Raw genomic sequence first — 15,156 nt, 5'->3', positions numbered from 1 at the left:
TTCTGACTATGGTCCCATTCAGGTGCAAAAGCAGACAGGAGGGAGGCGGAGAAGCACAGCGGAAAGGCGCAAAACACAGCGCTCCTTGAACTGACACCAAAGCTGGGGCTGCATTTGTTTCTGGTGGGGCAAAGGAGGGATTTCCTTTTTTTTTTTTTTTTTTTTAACTCTGGGATGGGGAAGCATTCCAAACAGAAACCTGTGTCTAGTGGGCAGTGACATTTGAAAACCCTTGCGGGCTTTCTGTATTGGCACAGTGGGTTTCCCCACGTTGCTACTTTGTAGGGGTTAGCAGGAAAGCTACCTCAACCTTTCCACCCACTTAGCGCTTCAACTGGCAGTGCCTAAACACAGGCCCGGCAACGCGGCCGGGGCTCTCCCACGTCTGGGGAGCCATGTACCTCAGACGCATATGACTTGCTCTCCACACACCCCCGAGTCCAGCGGCAGCCAACCCATCAATCTGAAGTTTCAACAGCTGGGAACAGAGAGGGCCTGCCACCAACCTGACCCGAGCTGCAACGCTGTCTCCTGGGGGTGTGTCACTTCTGGCAAGCACTCATGTGTTTTGTGTCTCTACCTCTGTTGTGGGTATATATGCAGAGAAATTAGCAAAAGAAAAAAGAGAAAAAACCGGGACTAGAGGCAGAAATACATAGCAAGAAGTGACAAGTGTGAAAAAGCACACAGTTTTCAGCCTTACCACCACAGACAACTTCACTGTCCGTGATAGGTCACATATCAATGAAATGCTTTTACAAAATGCATTTTTAATAAATGTGAAAAGGAAGGTGGGTTATACAAGGGAGTGCTTACAGACCAAGGAGAAGAGAGATGCTGCTGATTAAGGGGGGAGGGGCACTTTCAAGGGAGGGGCACAAAGACCCAGGAGGAGGGTTCCGTTTTCTCTTACATTTTGTGTGACTCACCTCGTTTACTCTTCTGAGGCCTCATGAAGGAGAGTGCATTTCATATATAATAAATACGTATTAGGCAAACTATAACATCTGGCATTTTAAAAGAATGGTATACTTTTATTTCATAAAGAATTCCCCCCCCCAAAATTTTTTTCCTCATGAGCTAGTTCTAAGATTTCTTAAGAAATGTTGGCAAGACTCCAGCATGGGCGGGGGCCTTCTGAGCGAAAGCACACGCTCTCCTGTGAGTGACTCGCCTGGTAGCTGTAGTTCCCACGGAAGCTGGCTTCCTCAAGAAAGCGCCTTCAAAGGTTATCGTGTCCATGTCGTGACTGCTCTATCCATCAGCGGATTCAGTGACTCAGTGAAAACACACCTTCCTTCTTCTATTTTCACTTTCCTGCAGGGCAGAGCAGCAGAGCAGAAGCTCCACCACTGCCCTTCTTGTCGGTCAGGATCAGATGGGGCGGACTGGAAAGGCAGGCGGGGCTGCCGAGGCCGGGTGAGGGTGGGCTGTGTGCCTGCCGGGGGCTCCGTGACCAGCCTCAGACCCGGGGTGGGCACGGAAAGGTGCACGGAAACCAGGGGCTATGGGTGCCCAGCCCGCGCGGGAGACCAAGCTCCGCAAAGCGCACCCCGCACTGACTTAGGACTGAGCCCCTAAGGTGGCATCTTAACAGAACATAAAGGGTGCGAAAGTGTACACTATACATGATAAATGCACACAGGAGAAACGGGACGAGTGACGAGTTCAGCACATAGTGTTTGCATTTCCGATGTCAGAACACAAAACCGGCCCCAAAGATCCATTCTACCACATGGCAAATACTGAAGAACCAAGTTTCAGTCTTAAAATACATCTTAAAGTCAGTATTCTCCTTCAAGGAGGAAGAAAAGAACCATGAATAAATGACAATAGAGTGAATTTGCCTGAGTTTCTGTCTTCCACCCTTCAAGTCAAAGAAAACAGCATGGAAACTGTCGAATCTTCACACAACAGCTACTCTTTTATAAAATAACCTGTTTGAGATGTTAATTTAACAACAAGGAAAAGCCAAGCCCTGCTCCTGTCACTATCAAAAAAATACGTATTTATAGACTTTTGGAAAAAAAATTGTATATTAATAACTTTGCACAAATATTTGAAAGACAATTTTAGCTAGACAATTTTAGAACTTCGCAGAAATAAAATAGGCAGATAAATACTCCAGCAAACATCATCAACCGGCAGCAGGGGTATGTTAGCCCGTGGTCTCGTGAAAAATGTTATCTTCTCCCTGGGTGGGCATGGAGAAAATTATGTTAGAAGGTGATATGCAGACACTGAAAGCTGGCAGGAAGCTCTCATATCAATGATGGCTTTCCTTGTTCAAAGAACAATCAGAATTTGAATTTCCATAATATATGTTCGTATACAAATTTTCAAAATTTTAATAGAAGTTATGATACTCCTAGGAGGGCAGGGACTTACCTCCAGTGGCTGGAAGAGTGCCTGCTACATAGTAAGTGTTCATTCTTGTTCTATCAACAAATGAATACATTTTAAAAATATATCAATATATGAATTCTAAATCAAAACTGAAGAAAGTGCTTATAATATCTTGTGTTATTTATGATAAGGACATAAAAATTACAGGTATAGACAAAAACAAAGCTAAAAGTCAGGCACAAAGTAGTATGGATAGAACTGTGTTAACTGCGGCTGTATAAAAGAACAAAACCATGCAAAACTAATTTATGTCATTAGAATTCAACACAGTGTTTAAGGAAATTTGCAGAGTAATCTGGAAATGCTGATAATGTTTTGATTTCTGTCATGTTCAGTTTATGAGAACTCACTAAACTATCTTCGTAAGAAAAGAACATTTTCCTGAATATAGAGTATGCTTCACTCTAAATTTTAAAAAGCAAAGATAACACATACTGTACATATGTAAATTGCTGTTATTTATGATCATAAACATAAAAAGATGTTACAAGAGCCGGTAAGTGATTTATGTTTATTAGATGAAATCAGTCATGAAAAAAATAACAGGTTAGGTAGTAACATGTGGTATGTTAATTCTTAATAAGCTGAATGCAAAATTAAACAAAAATGATCATACCTGGCCTTAATTAAAGCTCCACAGAAAATAAATCAGGAGAAAAATCGCACAATGCTAACAGCAGTGGGGATTCCAGCTTTGTTCTCGACTTCCTTGTGGGTCTCTCTCAGTACTTACTTTACTCTTTATAATGACAAAGGTATGACAGTAAAAATCAAGCGCGAGAGTGAGGCCTGGGCTTCTCCCCACCTGAACGCCTGCACCCAGCTGGATGGGCTCTTTGAGGTTCCGCCCGCGCAGCTGGCACACCCCTTTGGAGGCCTTCTTCAGCGTCTTCTCAGCTGCCTGTTCTTGAATGCAAGTCAAGTTTGGTCTGTCTCGTCTGGAACAGCAACGCGGGGTGAACCAGACGGGTTTGCTTCCAGTTTTAAGGAAGAGCGATGGAAGCCCCTGCCAGCTCCGGGCACCGGGAGGAGAGAAAGGCCCGGCCGCCTGCCCCCTCCCCGCGTTGGCGGGCCGGGGCCTCACCTGCCTCTCGGCCTCCCGCAGCAGGCTCCGGAAGCGCTCGTCGCGCAGCAGCCAGGCCGGGGGCTCGGCGTGGCCGCGGAGCTGGGCGTCCTCCAGGCGCTGGCGCAGCTCGCGCAGGTCGCACAGCTCCTCGGTCAGCTGCCGCTGCCGCGTCCGCGACGCCTGGAGGTCCAGCTCCAGGTCCAGGGACGTGCGCGCCGCCAGCGCCGCCACGGAGGACCTGCAGGGCTGCGAGACCGCGGCCGTGAGCGCGCCCACCCCACCCGCGCCCTTCCCGCAGCTTCTTCCCCGAGTGACCGACCCCACTGGAGACAGACAGCCGCAGCGTGGACCGACGCCAACACAACACGGATGTGGGCCACACGGGTTCAAACCTCCACTCCGGTAACGAGCCAGTGACAGCAAGCTGTCCGCTGTAATGACGACCTAGGCTTTGGCTAAAGCGCAGAGAAACAGACCCTCTCACACGGGGCAGGAGGGCGTCATCTTTCTCAAGTGCTACTTGACACTATAAGCAAGAGCCACAAAATGTTGTGTTTTCTTTGGTTCTGAAATTTCATGTGACTTGCACCTGAAAGGCACAGCTGATGATGTGCAAAAGCTTTATGACAGAAAAATTCTAAATACCTGACAAGAGAAAAGTGATCAAATACATTATAAGGCCCGCAGAAAACGCAGCTACTGTAGAAAGATGAAAAATAGACCGACATGGCAAAATCTTAATGGCCTACTGTATAACGGGAAAAAAGCACGTTCTAAACCACGTTGAGGGCTTTCTGGTTAAACACACACAAGCTGTCAAAAACGTTCCTCCCCAGGGAATTCCCTGGTAGTCCGATGGTTAGGACTCCCCGCTTCCAATGCTGGGCTGCAAATTCAATCCCTGGTCAGAGAACTACAACTGCAAGCCGCGCAGCGAGGCCGAACATCAACAACAACAACAACAAAAAACGCTCCTCCCCACACACGCCTGAAGTAAGCAAGTCTCCTGTTTTCAAGAAAGCTCTAAGACGACAATAGAATTTTGTACACGGAGCTGAGAGCAGTACTTCCCACGCCACGGCTAACAACGCTGGGGAAGGCAGTTAGTGCAACAAAATCACAAATCCACGAGCCTATCAGCGTTGTTGGGAGGACTGAATAACTGTATGCGTTTTACACACCCATAACACTATTTTGCACATATACAGAAGTTAAATGCAAATCTAAGTGACTTAATAAACACAAACTCATTTAAAAGCTCTCCTGAATTCATAGTAGAGCTCACTGGTTCCCAACCACGGGTGACTTGGGCCCTCCGGGGACATTTTTGGTCGTCACAACTGGGGGAGGGGGTGATACCGGCAACTAGTGGGTCAAGGCCAGGGATGCAGCTCAACGGCCCACAGTGCACAGGACAGCCCCCAACAAAGACAGACCTAGGCAAAAATGCCAACAGCATGGCTGCTGAGAAATACTTTCGTTGCTGAGTTATGTATTTTCTTATCACTCTCAGTCAGCGGCTACTCTAAATACAACCACCACAAGGAGATCTGGGAATTTCTTTTTCTTTCAAAGAATTCTTGCCCGGGAAAGTCAGGGAACCACTACCTTACAAATTAAAAGGAGCAAAACTGTGTACACTGGCGTGACGTGGAGAAAAAATCCGGTGTATATAAAGGAAAACTGTAGAACAGTCCTATGTAGGAGAATGCGCCACGGTGAAAGACCCAAATTTTCTAAACTGTATATACTCCCTTGTCAAAAAAGAAAGAAGAATCTCTTATACAGAATGGCTGTTTATTAATTTATTATATTTTAAAATGTAAAGATCATGTATTATCTTAGATTACGACATTATCTTAGGAAATTAACAAATACTGGTAACATTGACATTATATACACTTTTAAAAATTATATCTAAGTAAACAAGGAAATAAACATATTACCTTTCAATTAATCTTACCTAAAATATTACCCCTTCAGGTTTGTGGAAATAACTCCCAGCGTACATACAGACGGCAGATTAGTCTACGTGGCACATACCTGCTTATAGCGAAGGGTTCGTCTTTCCAAAGTGTTTCGGACAAGGGGGGACTTGCGGGCCAGCATTGAACTGTCGCTGTCACTACGATAAAGCTACACCAAAAAGACGGCGGTTCAGAAACACTTCCTCAAGAGTTCAACATTCATTCTCTGTGTACTCTGAACTGGATTATTTTGGTTCTCGTGCAGGTACTCAAACAGTTATGACGTTTAGAGCTTTTACCAAGACTTTGGGTTTCGCGTACAAGAAAACCCCACACAAGAGTTTCAGGCCAAACAAAGACAAACCAAATAAGCAGACCAACCCCCGGCCCCACCCCTGCTTCAGGTCCATCAACCGAACCAGCTGAGGTTTTCCAGGCTAATCGAGCAACTTCGGTCCTATCAATGCCAACTGCCACTTGGTACGGTGTGACGCTCATGAAAACCCGCACTCTCCTCAGCGCTTTTCACTTTTTATCAGTCATTCTCATTTGCTGTGTTTCTAGCTTTGGCAAGAGCTGGGAAGAGTGGCGTTCCAGATAAGAGCCTCGTTCCTGGCAGGAGGACAAGACCACACCACTAACACCCACTCTGCCCGTCAAGGGAAAAGGCCTGTCTTTAAAAAGAAAAATAAATAATGCCGACTTCACGGGAGCCGAGACGTTACGTATTTCATTTGGCGGCAGGTTTTCATTTCAGGAACAACATGTATCTGTGTGAAAGCAAAGTCCTGGCCTTCACGGCCTTACTTTCCATGCCAGTGAGCCCCAGATAGCAGGAAATGTTGCAGCACTGCACTTACATGCCTCCCAGTCATCACAAACATATATAAAAACAGAGGCCTCTAGAAGCATCGCCGGTCAGTGCGTGTGCCTTTGTGCTGGGCGCAAAGCACAGTGCAGGGGCTGGAGGCCTGTCTCTGGGGAGGTGAAGGGCTTCCTCCTTCACCGCCCCGTCCTCCTCAGCAAGCAGGCAGGAGGCTGCTCCACAGGGGTTCGGCAGGAGTCTAGGATAAGGAAGGATGGCCTTCGATCAGGCACCTCCAGCCGCGTGATGAAGCATCAGGCCCCACAGGGCCGCAGCCTGATGGGGCGGGAGTGCCCCGCCTGACCCTGGGCTGCCCGGGGCAGCGCGACCGGGACACCTCACTGCGTGGGGAGAGGAGCTGCAGGCCTCGCAAACGTGGCCACCCGGGCCCCAGCCCCTGTTGCTCCCTCCTGTGAGTAAAGGATTCCCTGCCCAAGAAAGATGGGCTCCCTGCTCAGCTCCTGGGCAGTGACCTGTAAGTCCCTAGAACGTTCTAAGTGTCTCTGTTTACCTGGGGACCTTGGCCCGGCCGCACAGTCTCTGCTGACAATGTGAGGGGGGCCCTGGGCCACCAGCTTGACCCTGGAGGGGCTGCAGACGAAGGTCAGCCACGCCGGCCACCAGCTGTGCCCCGTGACCACCCCTACAAAACGCCTGGGCACCAAGCCTCGGGTGAGCGTCCCTGGTCGGCTGTGCTCCGGGCACGCTGCCACTGCTCCGGGAAGTGAGAGCTGCCGCACAACTCCGCTGCGGGAGAAGGGTTGGAAGCTCCGCCACGTCTCTCCGGAGCGCTGCCCGACGCCTCTTCCCTCTGCACGTCCGCCTGCACCCCTTCCCTCTGCGCGTCGGTCTGCACCCCTTCCCTGCGGCGCACCATCATCGTGGATACGACGGCTTTTCTGAGTTCCGTGAGTCCTAGCCAATTTCTGAGCCTTAGGGTGGGCCTGGAGACCCCTCAGTGTCTCCCACGGAGGCCTGAGGGTCTGCCTCTCTCATATGATCAAACTCTGGCTTTGCCCTAATGCAGCGGCCCCTTGGTAGCCCTTTCAAGGGAAGATGCTTTCTCCAACGAGCCCCGTCAGAGGAGCGGGAGGGTCAAAGCTCTGCTCGAGCCAAACGGCGCCCCAGTCTGCTGCGTCGTGAGCACTTATCCTCAACAGCGCCTCGTCTCTGCTAGTCTGTGCCGTCACTGTCACACGGCCACGGCCGGCCAACCTCCAACCTGCTGTCCTGTCTCCACGGACCACAGCAGGTGGGGTCTCCCCCTCCACCTGTCTCAGAGTTCTCAACCCTGCGTGCAGATGAGGATCTGCCGGGAGCTCCAACCCTCTGCTGCCCAGCCCCACCCGCGACCGATGAAGAATCCTTCCAGGCAGGTGGCAAAGGACTCCCGACTTACTCTGCAAACGTACTGGCTTCGCGCTCCGGGCGAAAAAGTCTGGGAACGGACAACGGGGCTGCTCCGCGTGAAAGGCGAGCCGCGGGCCCTGCGGCCGGGCCTCCCCTTCGGCAGACTCGCCACCTCTTCCGGGAAGAGATCTTCTGTGTTGGTTTCCTTATCAACCTAGATAGTAATTTATTGTTTACCACGACTCTTTCTAGAACACAAGCATTAAATTAGTGGAGTCACCAAACAACCTTGCCATTTCCACTGGAGCTCTAACTGGCATTTCACATTTAATGAGTCTAAACGTGAATTTCTGTACTCTACCAAAAGTTTTTCATTTGTTCACGCAAAAAAATTTTAGTGTCATCCTGGACTCCTGTCTTTCTCTCACACTCCATTATCTAGACCAAGAGAAACTGCGTTGGCACAATTTTCAGAATTACAAGTATTTTGCACATGCGTGAACCTAGAGCATATTAGGCTTAGTGAAATAAGTCACACAGAGGAAGACAAATGCTGTACGGATTCACCTATATGTGGAATCTAAAAACACAACATAACTGAACAAACCTAACAAAACAGCAGCAGAGTCATAAATCCAGAGAACAAACAGGGGATTGTCAGACGGGAGACAGGTGATGGGAGGAAAGAAATAGGTGAGGGAGATTAAGAGGTACAAACTTACAATCACAAAACAAATGAATCACAGGTATGAATATACAGGGTGGGGAACGGAGCCAATACCTGCACACTATCTTTGTGTCGTGACAGATGTTAACTCGACTTACTGTGGAGATCACTCTGACATGTACAGAAGTACGTTGCATAACAGGGACTAACAAAGTGTTGTAGGTCAGTTATATTTCAAAAACCAACAAGCTCACTGAAAACAGACAAGATCTGTGGTTACCAGAGGTGGGGACTGGGGGAGGGGGAATTCAATGAAGGCAGTCAAAAGGTACAAACTTCCAGTTACAAGATAAACAACTACTAAGCATGTATGTACAGCATGATAAATAGAATGAACACTGCTGTATGTTATATATGAAAGTGGTCAAGAGAGTAAATTCTAAGAGTTTTCATTACAGGAAAAATATTTTTTTCTATTTCTGTAATTTTGTATCTATGTGAGATGATGGATGGTCACTAAACTTACTCTGGTATCATTCTAACATGTATGTAAGTCCAACTATTATGATGTATACTTTAAACCTACACAGTGTTTATGTCAATTATATCTCAATAAAGTGAAGAGAGAAAAAATCAGGCGTTTTTTGACCCCTTGTCACCAACCCTTCATCCAAGTCACCATCATCTCCTACTCAGCACATTAGTGCTATACACTTCTCATTGCCCTGCCTGATTCCATGCCTACCCTCCCCTTGAGTCAATTCTTAGTGCAATTATGGACATCCCCGTAAAACTGAAGTACAATCACGTCACCCATGGGCTCAAAACTACTCCTCAATTTCCTACCCCTTTCAGAAAAAAAATAAGAGTCCTGAGTGGACCCTACATAATTTGGCCCCTTCACTAACTCTGCTCTCAGCTGTGACAACTGCTTCTGCTCATCGCCCCAGCCCATGCTCCTTGCTATTCTCTGACCATATTAGGCCTTCCACCTCAGTGCCTCAGTGCCTCATGCTCTTCCCCAGCTCCTGCACTTCCTTCCTTAAGGTCTCTACTCAAAATTCACCTTCTCAGAGATGCCTCAAAATGACCACCATTCCTAAAAATCTAAACCCTCATGATATTATTTGTTCGTTAGCCTCTCTGTTAAAGTGCTTTCTTAAAACCGGGTGATTTTGCGAAAATGGTGAACTAGGAGGCTCTAAGTCCTGGTTTCTTCATGGAAACATCAAAAAGCACTCAACTATACCTCAAAACAAAACAAAACCATACACTGCTGAATAGACCCACAGGAGCTCTGCAAACAATCGCAGTCTTTAGTAAGCAAATGAATGAAGAAAAATGATAAAATATTCAAAGTGAAAAAATATTCAAGTGGTAGGAAAGTTTACAGCATTTCATTTTTTACTAACCCTTGACCATGGTCTTTTAACTTAGAGGAGACAGCAGCCTAGTTCCCAATTCCCTCCTTTAAACTAGAAAAAGTAGGGTAGACCTTACTTGTAACATTTTTACATGTTAGGGAGCTAAAGGTTTGGACTAGTTTTGCCTCACTTGAATCTCAGGTGCAGGAGAAGCAGCATGGCCCATCTTAGTCATAGAAAAGGATCAGAAGCAGCAGGCGGGACTCCTGAAAGCTGCTGCTGGACTGACCTACTGGTATAAACATACAATAGACCACAAAAAGCCCTACAATAAGCTGGGTACACACAATCTGGAAAATTGAGCCTTCAAAAATTGAGCTATTTATATAGCGGAATTGAGAAAGCAGAAAGCAGGGTCAGGCAACACACGCTGAAGGAAAGACTCAACACACACTGACGGAAAAAACTGGGGAGGTCATAAGCTTTCACTTCAAGGTGATGTCGAGGCTCACAGTCTGCAAAATCTGGGAAAAGTCCCTGTTTTTTCAAATGTGCAATTTTCAACAACAACCAAAAAAAATCACAAGGCATAGAAAGAAACAAGGAAAGATGGCCCATTCAAAGGAAGCAAATAAAGCAACAGAAATCATCTCAAAGCAAGCACAGACAACAAACCTACAATTTCAAATAATTGTATTAGGTATGTCCAAAGAGCAAAAGGAAAAAAACATGGACAAAAAATAAGGAAATCAGGAAACAATATATGAATAAAATAATAATGATGATAATGAGTAAAAGATATAAATTACTTGTTAAAAAAGCAAAGCTGGAGGTGAAAAAAATAAAACAAGTGAAAGAAAAAATTCACTAAAGAGGTAAAATGACATATTTAACTAGATATAAAAACAAGAGGCAAACTGGAAGACAGGACAACTGAAAAGAAGGAATCCAGCAAACAAAGAAAAAGGACTGAAGGAAAGTGAACACGGCCCATAGGATCTATAGGACACTGTGTCAGTGGACCATTATGGGATCCTTATAAGGAGAAAAGAGAAAGTAGTAGAAAGATTTTTTTGAAGATATAGGAAGACTTTCCACATTTGACAAAATAGACATACAAATACAAGAAGCTTCACAACTACAAGTAGGATAAACTCAGGGTGACCCACAACAAGACACATTAGTATCAAACTGAACAAAGATAATGATGTAACACAGAAAGCAGCAAGAGAGAAATTCCTGGACACATTTAAGGAAACCACAGTAAGATGATAAGGAGAAGTGTGGAGGACACAGGCAATTAGAAAAGTTGTCTGAGGACGTTTCTTTCCTAGGACTGGGCTTGCTTTGATTCCTCTTACCAGTATATACAGCTGCCTTTAAACGTCTTAATATAACTAAATTCTCACCCTGGTTCTTTTCTGGACCGTATTTTCTGTTATATTCATCTGCCTATAACCTCTTATTCCTGGCTGACAGCAGGACTGCAGACCCCCTGCGGCTCTAACATACTGTGGCACCAGCCCTGATATATGTGGCCTCAAAGCTGATATCCAAACTATACCATTAGTGGTGTGAGTCTGGCAAGACAAGAACCAGCCCTTACGGTAGTCCCCAGGTAAGGCAGAACACTGTAAGCAGGTTCCACTCATTACCTTTGCCTGAGAGAAGAAATGAGAATTGGCATTTTCTTCCCAAACACGCCGTGCTACATTGGAAAGGGTCTGGGATAAAGGTGAGCAAAATGGCATGAAATTTCCTTCTGTTTTGAATGCAGCTTTTCTTGATTAGACATGTACTTGGTTCTTAACTCATTTCTAAAGTTCTTATAAACTATTTTGACCTGTATATTATATATTTGATGTTTCCATGGGGGAAGAGAGCCTAGAGTTTCCTCGTCTGCCATCTTGTTGATTTCTCACTCTGAGGATTATTGTCAGTGGCTCTGGCACACGACTGAAGTGAAGTTGGTGTCAATTCAAATTAGGTTGTTGTAACTTTAGGATCCTACATGTAATTCCCATGATAACCACACACACAAAAAAACCTATCACATATACATACAGGGAAATGAGAAGGGATACGAAACATGTCAAACAACCAAAAAATCAACTAAATGTAAAAGAAAGAGCAAATGGAGGAAACGATGGGCAAAACAACCTGTAAGATACAGAGAAAACAAGTAACAACACAGCAACAGAAAGCATCCTTGTAAGAAATTACTTTAAATGTAAAGAGACTAAACTCCCCAAAGACATGCACTGACAGAACAGATAACACAAAAGCCAAGAACATATTGTTCAGGAGACCCATTTTTGATCTAAAGACACAGATAGCTTGAAAGTAAAAGAAAAAATATTCTGTGGAAATAGTAACCAGAAGAGAGAAGGGAGATATACAAGCCAAAAACCATTACAAAATGCAAAGATTGATATATATGTCAATTTAATATTGACATATTGATGAAAAGTCTATTGATAAAAATGTCAATTCCTCAGAAAAATTTAACAATTATAAATACATTTGAACTAAACGTAAGAGCTCTATAGTATGTGAAGCAAACATTAATATGAGGTTTGCTATGGATTTTCAATACATGGACTTTAATATGTTGAGGGATTTTATTTCTACTTAAGTCCTTGAGTGTTTTGACAATGACGGTGGTCAAATCATTTTTTCTTCAGGTGTTAGTTTGCCACAGCTGCTCTTAAAAAGCCGCACAGTGTCTGCTCTTACATTTTGGGGTAGATTGCCTCTTTCCTCTTCATTTATTTGGTCTTGTAGGTTTTTACCCTGCTCCTTCATCTGTGCCGTATTTTTTTGCCTTCTCTCTTTTTTTTTAATGAGTGGGATTGTGTTCCTGTCTTACTGGTTGTTTGGCCTGAGGCTTCCAACACTGGAGTTTGTAGGCTATCGGGTAAAGCTGTCTTGGTGCTGAGATGAGGAACTCCATGAGACCTCACTCTGATGAATATTCCCTGGGATCTGAGGTTCTCTGTTGGCAGGAATGTAAATTGATACAACCACTATGGAGAACAATACGCAGGTTCCTTAAAAAACTAAAAATAGAACCACCATACGACCCAACAATCCCACCACTGGGCATATACCGTGAGAAAACCCTAATTCAAAAAGAGGCATTAAAAAAACAAAAAAACAAAAAAACAAAAAGAGGCATGTACCACAATGTTCACTGCAGCTCTGTTAACAATAGCCAGCACACGGAAACAACCTAAGTGTCCACTGACAGACGAAGGGATAAAGCAGGTGTGGCACATTTATAGAGTGGAATATTCCTCAGCCATAAAAAGAAACGAAATTGAGTTACTTGTAGTGAGGTGGATGGACCTAGAGTCTGTCATACAAAGTAAAGTAAGTCAGAAAGAGAGAAACAAATACCCGTATGCTAACACATATATATGGAATCTAAAAACAAAGGCTCTGAAGAACCTAGGGGCAGGACAGGAATAAAGACACAGACGCAGAGGATGGACTTGAGGACATGGGGAGGGGGAAGGCTGAGCTGGGACAAAGTGAGAGAGAGGCATGGACTTATATATACACTACCAAATGCAAAACAGATAGCTAGTGGGAAGCAGTCGCATAGCACAGGGAGATCAGCTCCCTGCTTTGTGACCACCTAGAAGGGTGGAGTAGAAAGGGTGGGAGGGAGACGCAAGAGGGAGGGGATATGTGGATGTATGCACACATATAGCTGATTCACTTTGTTATACAGCAGAAGCTAACACAACAATGTAAAGCAATTATACTCCAATAAAGATCTATTAAAAAAATACCACAGACTAGGGAGATTGAACAACAGAAAAGTATTTTTTCACAATTATGGAACTCAAGTCCTAGGTCAGGAGGGTTGTCAGCAGGGTTGATTTCTATTTTATTATGTCTGGTTTAATCATTATTTCCTTCCTTGTGTTAGTTGTCATTTATTTGCTCCTCTTTTCTAGTTAAGTTGTAAGGTTTTAGTTTGTTGATTTGAGATATTTCTTCCTTTGTAAGGTAAGAGTTTATAGCCATTAATTTCCGTCTTAGTAGAGAGGAGGAAAACTTGCCACAACGTGGCAATGATGTTCTAGATATGACACCAAAAGCACAGGCCACAAAAGTAAAAAGGGCACAATCAACAGACCTCAAAGACAACCCACTGAATGGGAGAAAATATACCCAAATCTGGTATCCAGTAAAGAATTAATATCCAAAGTACCTGAAGAACTCCTACAAGTCAAAAACAAACAAATCTGATTTTAAAACTGGCAAAGAACTTAAAGAAGATATACAAATAGCCATTAAACTACATGAAAATATGATCACACTATGAATCCCTAGGGAAATAAAAAGCAAATCCACAACAAATACTACTTTACATCCATTAGGATAATTATTGTGACAGAAGCAGAAAACAACAAGTTTTGGCAAAGACTGGGAGAAAATGGAACTTCAAGTGCACTGCTCACAGGAATGCAAAATTGTGCAGCCACTGTAGAAGAAAATATGATGGATTCTTAAAACATTTACTGTTGAATTACCATATGATGACCCATTTTTATCTCTAGGTATATACCCCAAAGAAATGAAAGCAGGGACTGAAACAGATATTTGTATAACAATTTTCTAGCAACATTATTCATCATAGCCAAAAGATGGATGCAACTCAAGTGTACATCGACAGATGAATGTATAAACAAAATGTGTCACATATGTACAGAGGAATATTGTTCAGCCTTAAAAAGAAAGGAAATTCTGATGCAACCAACATGGATGAACGCTGAAGACATATGCTAAGTGAAATAATTCAGACACAAAATGATAAATATTGTATGACCGCATTTATAGCAGGTAGCCAAACTAGGCAATCTCATAGAAACAGAAAGTGGAACAGTGTTTACTAAGACCTGGTTTGGGAAGAACTGGGAGTTACTATTCAATGGGTACAGAGTTTCAGTTTGAGATGACGGAAAAGTTCTGGAAATGTAATGGCAATGACTGTACAACATTATGAACGTACTTAATGCCACTAAATTATACACCTGAAAGGGTTAAATAGGTAAATTTTATATTTGCCACAATGAAAAACTTAATAAAGCTTTAAAAGCTCAAAAGAATCAGTATTATACTTTACTGATTTATTTGGTCTCTGGCATGCATGCTCTTGAAAGCAGGGCTGTTTCTTTTCTGTGCTGTTGCATGTGCAATCGGTGGTACATAACAGGTGTTCAATAAATACTTGAGGAAAGAATAGATATGGCTAGTAGGTACTGGTATCTATAAAAATTAAAGAAAACTATATATTGTCCCTGCTATCAATAAATGTATCATCCATTGAGCAGATCAGTTACACGCATTAAATACCTGAAGAATTCCAAAGAAACATGAAAACAATATGCAACAGTGTAGTATTGACTGTAATATGTCAATACTCACGGAATTCAGGATGAATTACTACCGGAAAATCA

At 44.0% G+C, this 15,156-nt stretch overlaps 1 pseudogene; it reads right to left on the bottom strand.

Moving 5' to 3' along the window:
- Positions 1-136: 136 nt before the first annotated feature.
- Positions 137-9,276, bottom strand: LOC132594648 (protein WWC3-like; annotated as a pseudogene).
- Positions 9,277-15,156: the final 5,880 nt, after the last annotated feature.

This window comes from Globicephala melas, chromosome Y (genome assembly GCF_963455315.2).
Source record: "Globicephala melas chromosome Y, mGloMel1.2, whole genome shotgun sequence".
NCBI classification, from domain to species: domain Eukaryota; kingdom Metazoa; phylum Chordata; class Mammalia; order Artiodactyla; family Delphinidae; genus Globicephala; species Globicephala melas.
This window is presented reverse-complemented; position numbering and strand designations above follow the sequence as displayed.